At 42.2% G+C, this 12,297-nt stretch overlaps 1 long non-coding RNA gene across 3 annotated transcripts in view; it reads right to left on the bottom strand.

Moving 5' to 3' along the window:
- The window catches only part of LOC106856114 (uncharacterized), a 115,897-nt gene that overhangs the window by 12,558 nt on the left and 91,042 nt on the right, over nt 1-12,297 (bottom strand). For all 3 annotated transcript variants that reach the window (XR_015799366.1, XR_015799365.1, XR_015799367.1), the window contains 3 exons: nt 9,265-9,385; nt 8,384-8,458; nt 6,827-6,998 (listed from right to left, as the gene is read on the bottom strand). This is a non-coding gene — a long non-coding RNA (uncharacterized LOC106856114). The remainder of the gene's footprint in view (nt 1-6,826; nt 6,999-8,383; nt 8,459-9,264; nt 9,386-12,297) is intronic.

The raw sequence follows: 12,297 nt of genomic DNA, 5'->3' as shown, positions 1-12,297 counted from the left end.
TCTGACACTGCATTGAAACATCTGCTCTCTGAGGCAAAAAAAGCACCCTTGTTTACTTTTCTAGAAGTGTTTTCAACTTCATATGGATAATCGGATGACCTCCCTGACTTTTTCAAGTGCTCTAAATAATATGTCACAGTATAATGAAAGAATAAAAATTCCCTACAATTTTTTAGTTGCTGTGCTGGTTTAATTGATGAAGCATGGTGGATCTCTGCATCTACATTGAATTTGTGCAGCCCTTACTGATTCAAAACATAATGTAATGTGGGACAATGTCGTATTTTAAGTGATTTTCCAGATGACTATATGGACTATATATATGACTATATATGAGATATAATTCCTATGAGTCCTCTGCTATGACATCCCTCCATGTATGTGTTATATAAAACACATTTAGTATATTATCAGTGGATAAAACAATTCAGAAATTTTCAATAGGATCCATATTTAATGTCACAGGTCAATTCTCTTTTTTTCTTTTGCCCCACCAGATTTTATTATCTTCTTAGTTAAATGCCAAATTACCCCTCAGAAACAAGCCAGCTTAACTTGCTTATGCAAATACATTCAAACATCTTTAAATCTGGAAAAAAGCTCCAAGATTTGACATAAGTGAAGTCTTTGGTTCATTTTTTGAGACATAATTCAGAAGGTTCACAGATGCACATTGCTGGAAAAAAAGAACATTCAAAGAGCAAGACTATATCATTTTGGGGCAGGCATTCAGGTCAGAGCCCATTCCACCCAAAGTACCTCACCTCTGGCTGAGCACAAATGGTGTGGTTTTGCTTTGGAGAAAGATTATTGCACACTGACGATGTGTGCTGGGGCAGAAAGAAACCCAGGTACCTGCGACCAATGATACTTATGGTTTTTTTGAGTGATGTCACTGCTTGCTCTGTGCATGAGTGGGAGGATTCTGTCATACAGAAGTGTTGAGTGTTCTCGTACTGTAAGGGAAGACAAACAGTCCCTTTACCTGCTGGCAGCAAGTTACTGTCCCTTTACAGTCCAGGGCTAGTTTTGGCTCTGTACTAGAAATTCTTAATCATCAAAACTTCATGCTGGTGTAAGAACATATTTGCAAACACTCAAGCCTCTATCTACCATATTGTAGGAGCTGCTTTAGCATAAAGTTAGTCCTGAAAAGGTCTATTTTACTGCTGGCTGAATTATGTATCTGCTTTTTTTATCTTTAGGACTGGGAACAGGTGTAAGTTCTGCTTTGTGCCTTCATTTCCCAAAGTATATTCTGTTCAGGCATGTGTAGAGTACAACATCCTCATAACAGAATAAGACTCTCATAGTATTGCTGAACACAGCCACAGAAAATAAAACTCCAGTCCTATTTAAAGGGCTGCTGTGTAAGCTTTAATACTACTAATAATATCTTCCATCTTCAGATGCAGTAATATTAGTTACGGGGTCCTGAGGACAGCCTTTTCATTATTGTCCCAAAAGGAATGGTGGCAGTAATGGATGGGAAAGGTAGGGTAGCACACACTGTGCAAAATAATTCAGATGAAAAACATCTGAGTGCTTCCCTACCCCCAGGAAGGATGCAACCTGAGATAGGAACATGTGTGTGCTGATTTAGAATAGCATTTCCTTCCTATGTTAGTCTCTATGAAAATGCAAACAGGTGTTAGTAAGCTAGTGTTACATTCTGACAAAATCCCTTTCAACAACAGGCCTGGGCTTGCCCCAGCTCAGGAGAAGGAGCCAGTAGAGATGGAAAATAATAAGTAAGCTCCTCCTAGAGGTGCAGAGCAGCTCACCCATTGATCTTCCTTTTAGGGAAGATCAGTGGGTGAGCCTCATTGAACTCTTTCAGGGAATCACTGTCTTCCCTTGCTTTGCTCCTCTCTCCTCCGTCCCTTGGGTAACATTACATGTCAGCAGCATCTGATCACAGGCAATGGAAGGAGACTTTGGGCTGGAAGCATGTATGCTGGTGAAGCAAAGGCAACAGGCTGGGGCTGCCAGCCTGACCCTGCTGGCAAGAAAAGATGCCAGGGAGTTCTCCCTTGAGTTCATTTACCTGCCCCAGGGTTGAACCTTGGCTGTCCTGAGTAGGAGAGTTTGGGACTGCCTTTTGTAACACTCTTGCATCAGCCATTGAGGGAGAGGGGAAGAGAAGAGGTGCAGCTCTTTGGGCTTGTCTGGCTGTGCACTGGCAAGGGAGGGGCCAAGAAGGAGGGGCAGTAGCTCAGCAGATGTTTGGCATGTCAGGCTGGTTTTGCCTTGCATTAGGGTGGAACCCCTGTACTCCATGGGGAACAAGTATGTTCAGTGTTTGTATTCATCAGGAGCACATGCTGTCAAAAATAGAATATAACCCATCTGCCGGCTTTCCTAAGTCTTATTTAGATAGAACAACAATACGCAGTGACAAATGTATGATAAATGCCCAAAATTTAGCCTGTAAGTCTAGTTTAAAAGTTTTTGCCTTCACTTCAAAGTTAGATGTCTCTCTCTCTTCAAGGAGAATTCTGTCTGCAGGCTTCTGGTCTTCATCCATACAAAATCTGTGTGGACACAGCTTTCTATGCATCACATGGAATTATTCAATCCAGTAATAACCTGCATCCACAAATTCAATTGGTGAGGATTAAATGTTGGTAAAGGGTGGAAAACATGTTGTCTTGCGCACAAGAGTGGCAGCTGATCACCTAACTATTCTACACCTAGACCACTTGCAACATTGAGGGTGGCTTAAAGACATCCACTTCTGAAAAAATATTTCCACTCGAAAATTCTTATTGAGGTATTTTGAGGAAGGAAGAAATAGCATTATTATCTATGAGTGTAAAAGGACCAAAAAGAGGCCCCCAGTTCTGAAACGGGTTAACATGAGATCTGCTAATGGACTTAATTTGGTCTTCATTTACATAATTCAGATGAGAAGAGAATTTAGTCTTGTTATTTTATTACATAAAAACAGACTGGAATCTGGTATGAATGTCTGAACACTCAAGCCAATTTTCCTCCCATTATCTATAGCACAATGAAATGTGAAAAGGATAGTGCTTTAATAATTTGATTTGTTTTACTCTAATTGAAACTTTTTTCCTTGTGAGTGGAGAGAGAACTGGTGCCTAATTAGACTGTACGATAATGCTCACACAGATATAATTAAGCAGGAAGATCAATAAAAATCTCTTCTTGCTAAACAGTCACCACTTTGGAGATAGATGTTTAAGTGTGCAGAAATAAATCTTTTCCCTGGGGAGCACATGATAACACTCTTTTGGGAAAAAGATTTTACTTATTTATCTTTCCAGTAGCCTCGGTACTCACGAAGAGTACAGGCCAGCTTGTTAGGGAAGAATTTTGCTGTTACTGAAATATTGTATGAATGTATACAGAAGGTTTTATTTAAAAATAAATTCTGTAGGAAATGGTTACTTTTCCAACATCTTCTGGAACTTTTCATGAAGTATGTTAAAGAAATTTTTTTTTTTAATATATTCCTGAACAACTAGAAATACCTTAAATGGGTCAGACTGTTTGTCCCTGAGCAGATGCTGGCCGCCCTGTGAATTTAGCTCTTCTTGGTGTGCAATGAGAGATACAGAATTATACCAAATTTGGAGGACCTGTGGACTCCCTCGAAGGCAGAGAAGCCCTTCAGAGAGATCTTGACAAATTAAAGGGCTGGGCAATCACTAAATGAAAGAAGTGTCACAGAGACAAGTGCCCCATTCTGCATCTGAGATGGGGAAGCCCTGAATGTGCAGACAGACTGGGGAATGAGAGGCTGGAGAGAAGTGCCTTGGAAAGGGACCTGGGGTTCCTGGTTGATGGTAAGTTGCACATGAGTCAGCAGTGCCCTGGCAGCCAGGAGGGCCACCTGTGTCCCAGGGGGCACCAGGCACAGCATCACCAGCCAGGCAAGGGAAGGGATTGTCCCGCTCTGCTCTGCACTGGGGCAGCCTCACCTCGAGTGCTGGGGACAGTTCTGGCTGCCACAATAGCCTAAGGTAAGGCTACAGAGGGTCCAGAGGAGAGCAATTAGGATGCTGAAGGGCCTTGAGGGGAAGCTGTATGAGGAGAGGCTGAGGTCACTTGGTCTGTTCAGCCTGGAGGACACTGAGAGGAGACCTCACTGCAGACTACATCCTCTCCTTGAGAGGGGAAGAGGAGGGGCAGGCACTGATCTCTGCTCTGTGGTGGCAGTGACAGAACCTGAGGGAAGGGACTGAATTTGTGGCAGGGGAGTTTTAGGTTGGACATCAGGAAAAGGTTCTTCACCCAGACTGGCTGAGCACTGGAAGAGGCTCCCAGGCAAGTGATCACAGCACCAAGCCTGACAGAGTTCAAGATGCGTTTGGACAATGCTCTCAGGCACATGGTGTGATTCTTGGGGATGGTGCTGTGCAGGCCGGGAGCTGGACTTACTGGTTCTTGTGGGTTCCTTCTAATTCAGGGTATTCTATGATTATCACAGAATCAAAGAATTATTTTGATGGACTATTATCCTTCAGTAACAAACTCAACAAAAAGAGAAGAACCAATTTCACTGTCACTCAGTGTGCTGGACACCTCACCTGGAGGGCACAGCTAACATGAAAAGATGACACAAATAATCTCTCAAATGAGCATAACTGTTACATGTCCTTTCTTTTCAGTATTCTCAGCACAGATCCTTCATTTTTGTACCCTCGGACAGTGTTGTAAGGAGAAGAAAGCATAGAAAAAGAAAGTATAATGAAATAAAATATTTGATTAAAAATAAAATAAAGATTAAATTTTCATTGGGCCACAATGTCAGAGATGAAGGCACTTGTTTTCACAGCCAGTTTTGGTGCTCTATCTACTACAGTGTGTCTTGGATGACATAAGCATAAACACACAGTTCACAATCTGCCAAGTCCCTCCATTCCTAATATATCTTCTGAAAGTATCTTCTTTGGAATGGCCTATAGTATCTCTGGTAATGGCATTACAGTGTCTGGAAATGCACTTTACCATAACATTCCAGATAACAAATGCTGAGTTCTAGTCAAAATTGTGGAGAAGTGGTTTAAAATTCTCTACCCATGGCAAATGTGCTCTTCCTGCTTAATGCATTTCTAATAAAACACCCTGGTGATTGGGCCTTGAAAATTCCTGATTTTCTTAAAATTTGAAAAATCCTAAAATCGAATAGGGCACAGCTTATGTTTTGTGGTACTATTTATTAATGCATTTTCTTCCCTGAAAAGACAACCACAAAAGTGGCAGCAGATCTTCTGAGCTAAAAAGTTACTATTTCATAATTTAAAAAACCATAATAATGTACATCAGGTCCAAAATTATAGTATTACTGAAATTACTTTACACTATTAATAAGATTTGCCCTGCATATAGTACTCATATACTTAACATTCTTAAATTCTCATCAGGTAATCCTTATTAGCTGCTGTCTGTATCTTTTTGCTTGCTATTAATTATAAACTGGCAAAGAGCCCTCTCCAACCGAACCATTTAATGCTGCTTTGTTGCTAAAATGAAAGTTGTGGAAACTTCACAAAGGAGGTAATTATCAAGCAGATTAAGTTACCTTAAAAGAAAGGAAGAGGGAAAAAAATAAAAAAAGAGGATTCTGGTAGTCTGCACTTCAAGACAAATGAAAGATATATTCTGCTGCTCTGCTTTTTAATGCTTCACTGAAATTCCTAAGCAGTATGCTACTGGCCCTTTTGATGTTTGCTTGTAGATCACAGCAAACAGAAAATGCATGCATAATGAGAATGATCAAGCCTCATTAGAACATTAAGACTGTTCTAGACAGAGACTGTGTAATACCAGCTTTTGTCTGTGACTACAAGTGTCTCATGAATACTTGAAGAAGTGAGATGCATTGCTAGCACAGAAAAACACAAGTGCCTGCATTTGTTCCCTTCTTTGTTTCTTTTCTTTTCGCCTCTTTTTAATTTTTTTTTTAATTATTGCTGCTACTAATTATTTGTCTGAGAAGGAACATGTGGAGAAGTGAATGTGAAGTCATTCAAGTGTAGGTAGTGTCTGTTGTGAGGCAGTCATTAGGACTGATCATTCTTTCTCAGCCAGGTGAGAGACTGTGGAATAATCTGCTCCAAGGTTATTGGGTTGGTTGCTCTGTTGGTTTTTGCCAAGCTGGATCAGAGGCAGTGAGAACACTGCTGGATTCCCAGCACTCCAAACCCAGTACAATTCACATTGACAAGAATATAAAAAGCTGCCTTTGTGCTGATGCCAGTTATCTCGTGAGTTCAGCTCTGTAGAATGAAATTATAACAGTAAGCTGTGCTTTTTCCTGACGAATCTTATACAAGCATTCTAGTTCCCAAATAAAGTGCTCTTGTGTTTTGGGCAAGGAGGTAGTTTGTTTACTCTTTTTATTTTTTCTACCATCATTTGTTAGAACATAATGAAAACGTCGTCATCTTGAGGTGAAATCTAAGAAATGAAAGCAATGTAAAGCTTTAGGTGAAGCACTTCAGCTGTAGCCCTAAGGTAGAAGAATTTACAGGGATGAATCACTGGTCAACACAGTGCATTTCTTTCTGTTTATTTACAAAGTTTAAGTTTTGAGGATTAACTGTTCAAAGTTAGGGAGAATTTGGGAGTTAAATCATAGGACTAAAAGGACATTGTTTTGGTCCTCATTCTATCTATCTTTATCCTAGTAAAGATTTTTCAGATTCATGGATTTTATAATATTAGACATGGCTAGAACATGTGATGAGGCTTCATGAACAAAACCCCAGAGAATCTGGGGTCCTGCTCCAGCCTGTGACTTGATTGCTCTGGGCAGTGCAAATTAAAGTTGACTGTGAACCCAAGCATACATTACCTGGCCTCCTGAGGACAGTGAGGTTAGTTCCTCATTTCTCTTGCAGGTGTAAGTGGATTTGCACTTCTAATGCCCCCTTTCCAGGACAAGCTGTGGTTATCCTCATTGTGAATGTTGTCACTTCCAGGCCTATTGCAGCTGGTAGGGATCAGAAAATCCCTTTGAAACCTGCCTAAGAGATAGTGAATGGACACAGAAAAATTACTTTCTATTCCTACCACCTAAGAATGGAGGAAAGAAACAAAGCCATATGGCTGAGCTGCAAATGTAAAGCTTCTGTAACTTCCCTTTCTCATCTATTACAAACCAGAATGTCCCCATCCACAGCCCACAGAAACCAGCTCGTGTCTGAAATCTGTCTGCAACTGACCTCCTCGACCACCACCAGCTTTCCTCATTCTCATTGGGCTTGTTCTTCTTCACTTCTGGCAATGCCACCCCCAGGTAACCTTATGATTTTCAGGGGGAGGAATAGTGTAACACATTTTTTAATTTGTTTGGATGAATGCAGGAGAAATGCCCCATCAATGAACCTTTACATGTACCTAAGTCTGAAAGAATAGTTGATTTGGATTAAAATTGGTCACACAAATTTGCTGACCACACAAGTCTGTTGGTGTGGCTGATCCACTGGAGGGCAGGGATGCCACCCCGAGGGGCCTGGACAGCCTGGAGAAGTGGGCCTGTGCAAAATTCTGGAAGTTCAACAAGGTCAAATGGAAGGTCCTGAACATGGGTCAGGGCAATTCCAGACACGGATATAGGCTGGTCTAAGAATGGATTGAGAGCCATGTGGGTGAGGAGAACTTGGGGATATTGCTGCACAAGAAGCTCACCATAACCCAGCCATGGGCACTCCCAGCCCAGAAAGCCAAACGTGTGCTGGGTTGCATCCAGAGCAGTGTGGGCAGCAGGGCAGGGAGGGGATTCTGCCCCTCTGCTCTGCTCTGCTGAGACCCCACCTGCAGGGCTGCATCCAGCCCTGGGGTCACAAAAATAAGAAGCACATGGACCAGCTTGATTTGGTCCACAGGAACATCACAAAGATGATCAGAGGACTGGATCACCTCTCCAGTGAAGAAAGGCTGGAAGTGTTGGGCTAGTTCAGCCTGAAGAGGAGAAGGCTGTGGGAAGACCTTATAGCTCCTTCCAATACCTAAAGGAAGCTACAATTATATATTAGGAAGAAATTCTTTGCTAAGAGGCTGATTAGGAACTGGAACAGGTTGACCAGAGAAGTTGCTGCCCATCCCTGGAAGTGTTCAAGGCCAGGATGGATGGAACTTTGAGCAAACAGGTCTAGTGAAAGGTGTCCCTGCCCATGGCAGGGGGCTTTGCATTGGATGTAAAGCCTCTTCCAATTCAAACCATACTATTATTCTATGATTCCATGATTATTAAACTGATGAGCTTGCAGGAAAAATTGCAGTCAAAGCACTGTGGGGATATTGGACTGAACAGAATTTCAATAATGGAATCCGGTATAAGATCTTTCAGCCATATTTTCTTAGATCTTTCCACATAGCATGCATTATTATTAGGTAGATCACTACTTACTGTAATGTCAGTTTGCTGGGTTGTCACCTGTGTACACACAGAGCTCTGTCACAGCCAGAGAAGCCAATGCAGTCTCTAGAAATACATGAAGAATTAAGATCAGGTACATGCTTCTTGAGATAAAGGTGAGAGAAAAACATGCTGAGAACAATAGGAACAAAGCCAGTACCTCATCTGACTGTTTTCTGCCCTGCTCAGATGAAATACAAATGGAAAAATCAGCAAGTAGAAGGTGAGACCAATACTGGAAGGTATGTTCAGCTTAGTTGTTTTTTATTTGTAGGATGACAACTAAAACAATCTAGAAACATTTCTTCTTGGGAAAAAGTGGATCGGGAGAGACTCTTGTCAGAAAGAAGAAACTATGAACTCTCAGGTGCAGGGACCCAAATATGCAACTTGCACTCACAATCAGGCTCGAACATTTGGGCTGCTTCTCCTCAGCCATAGAAATTAAAAAGCCTATAGCATAAGCAATCAGCCTCAGCAGATTATCTGTTTAAAAGGCAGGAAATTAATAACTTAACACCATGATGTCAGGACTTACCAAAATACCATTTATTACCAGGACCATTTCACTGCAGTTGCAGAATCATTAATGGCACACTTTATTCAACAAAAAAACAGATAAACAAAAATTATTAGCCCTGGCTTCTGAAGGAAAAGCCTAAATGATCACTTTTTCAATCACCTTCACTCTGATAGTTTGAGAATGGACTCAAGAAAATTTGATAGAGACAGATTTCTCAAAAGTAATTGGGTGTATAGAAGCCTTGCGGGAAACTGAAACAGGAATATAGGAATAACTGAATAGGCTATAGAAAACATTGTCACTGGTTTCTCCACTAAATAGCAGAGAAAAAGTAAACCTCAACCACTACCTTTTTGGCTGTCTGGCCATCAGGTGTCATCACCTAGGTAACCTCAAACCAGGTAGTGTCATTTTGATAGTAGAGAGTGAAGTAGGTGTTTCAGAAATGCTGAGACAATTTGAAGGATGTGCTAGGCAAAAAGTAGAGGGAAAGAAAGTTAATATTGTTAATACATTACAGAAGACTAGGGCACAAGTCTATACAAAATCAGGCTTATTTCCTGGTTCTATTGAATTTCTTTAAAATACAAAATAATAGGTATCACTAGCAAAATAACAGTTCATCAGATGGTGCTCCAGTTGTAAGACATTATATATAATGTGGGATGTCTGTAGCTTTTAGACTTTACCAGCACAGGTTTTTCTCACATTGTTATGTGTGAGCAGAAGTTACAATTTCGCAATATACTGCCAAGTGCTAACCTTTTTCAGAGTAGAAAAAGCAGTTTTAGAAAAAATTCTACTGAAAAAAAAATCATGCATGTTTCCTTACACTTATCCGGCTGAGAGGAACAGTTTAACTTGAATATAGGTGATCAAAGGCAAGATATCTCTTGTGGCAACAGTGTTGTCTTTATTCAGAGGACTGGGTGCTACAGATCCCATCTCCCAGATCTTTGGAGAAAGGACTCAGCTCTAGTCACTGCTGTCTGCCCTTGCTCTGAAGGGAACCTGGCAGCCTAAACAGACTCTGAAAAAAAATCTGAACAGCCTGTTAGGTTTATAATTGAGAAGGGAAGGTTGGAAGGTTGGAGGCTTAAGCTTCTGCCTCTCCGAAAATATCACATGCTCCACCTCTTTCTTGCGAAGTGAATAACTCTTTTATTGTCAAGAATTCTGTGTAAGACTTGAACATTCTGACACTCTTTTCTGTTAATTTTCCAGAGCTTTAATATGGTTTGGCCATTTCCAACACACAGATAACTTCTATATGAGTAAGTGGGCTACTTTGCTGAGGCAGCAGAGTTGTGGCTAACACTTAATACTCCTGGCTGGGGAACCTGGCAGCAAAGAGCTGCACAGATCTAGATGTTCTTTATTTTTGCCAGTTTTATGATGGTCTTGTTATGAAGTATCCAATCGCTTTTACTCATGCTTATAAGATTCACTTTTCAGATACATCTTGCCTGAGCTGGGCTAGGTGGTACAGCACATGGATTTGGATTTGAAGGAGGCTTGGATTAGAGTTTTGAAACTAACACCAAAATGTGTCTTAGGAGTGACAAGTAGGAACTGGCACTCAGATTCAGTGATATTTACCAAAGCTACAAAAATATATGTTCTCCTTTATGTCAGGATTAAATACCAATAGTTTTCATAATTTTTAAGGAGATGGCTTTCAGAAAGAAATGGTGATGTCAGTGCTCTGCTGCAATGTGAGGAAACTCAGCACTACATCTTGTGCTCAAATTTAGCCTCTGAAAATGTTGTGAGTTTTAATCTGAAAGTGTGTCCATGCAGTGTATTCACTCATCTTCACTGATTATTCCAGCCTTTTACATTCACTTTCCTAGCGTGAGCCACAGAAGATCTCTCAGTCTTCAGTATTTCTGCAAGAGAAAACTGACTCTGTCCTACCAATTTTAGAAAGTGCTGTCCCATCTGGCTCTTCAGTCAGAACACCTGAAAATTCAAATTCCTTTAGTCTCTTTGCTGTAAATCCCACCCTCTCACTTACCAGCTCTGCGAAACTCAGGCATGTATACCAGTTAGAAAATAAGACATGGGAAATAATCTTGCCTAACTTCACTCTTTCTGTCTAGGCAGCTAGCACCTGCTAGAAGCTTCCACCATGTCTTACAGAGCCCATCTCTGATGGCTCTGAGGATGGACATGCTGCTGGCCCAATGAGAGAGGTTGGTAACACCTCTGTGATGACATATTTAAGAAGAAAATGAAAACAGCATGTGCACGGCAGTTTTTTTCCAGTGGTGGTGATGAGCCGTGGCCGCTGCCACCTCAGTGCAGCCCGTGGCCTGCAGGCCTTGCCTGCCTGCCTCCCCCAGCCCGCGGCACCGTGGGCAGAAGGACAGAGGCCATGGCGCTGGTGGCTTCCCCTTCCCGGCACCCTGCATGAAGAGAGATTTAAACAGCGCCAGCGCCGCGGCCACCACTGCCCGTGCGATGGCGCTGGGGCCGCCCGGCCGGCAGCAGAAACGTGACGAGAGATTCCCTGGCTTGGAACCTAGACAAGATCAACCTCTCGGCACTGCAGGATCCTGCAGGAATCTCTGAATTGGCTGAACTTGTTGACAATGGTACTACAAGGAGCAGTTTTTCTTTAATCAGAGAAGACAAGGAAGTGAGAACATATGAGGGAAAACAGTGTGGTGACACCAAGGCCAGTGGAAAAAAGGAGGGGGAAGAGATGCTCCAAGTGTCAGAACTGAGATGAGGACTATGGTGAAACAAACTGTCCCCCCATAATGCATGAACTCCATGGGGGATGCAGAGATCCACTCGCAGCCCATGGGAAAAGTGCTCATGTCAGAGCAGGTGGATGCTACAGGGGGCTGTGATCCACGGGAGACTGGGATAGAGAGAGAGAGGGGGCCCTGCTTCCAGAGATGGAGAAAGAGGGGGGCCCTGCTTCCAGAGATGGGAGAGAGAGAGAGAGAGAGAGAGGGGGGCCCCTGCTTCCAGAGTGAGAGAGGGTCCCTACTTCCAGAAAGGGAGAGATAGAGAGCCCTTGCTTCCAAACTAGAGCAGCCTGTCCGTAGAGGACTGCACCCCATGGATGAGTGACCCACGCCACAACAGTTTTTGTAGGACTGTTTGCTGTGGGAAGGACCCCTCAGAACAGTAGAGAAAAAAAACTCCTCTCCTTGGGTGAACAGATCTTGAGTGATGAACTGAACAAAACTCCCATGCCCTGTCTTCCTGTGCTGTTGGGAAGGAAGGGGGGGCTGACAGGGGAAAAGGTGTTTTAAAGGCTTATTTTACTTCTCATTATCCTCCTCCAATTCTGTTAATAATATATTTATCTTACACCTTTAAATTTGGACCTGGTTTGCCCTTAGAGTATTTTTTTTCCTTCTAAGCC

The sequence above is a fragment of the Sturnus vulgaris genome, chromosome Z (assembly GCF_052056855.1).
Source record: "Sturnus vulgaris isolate bStuVul1 chromosome Z, bStuVul1.hap1, whole genome shotgun sequence".
Classification (NCBI taxonomy): domain Eukaryota; kingdom Metazoa; phylum Chordata; class Aves; order Passeriformes; family Sturnidae; genus Sturnus; species Sturnus vulgaris.
The sequence above is the reverse complement of the archived record's forward strand: the minus strand, read 5'-3'. Positions and strand labels throughout refer to the sequence as shown.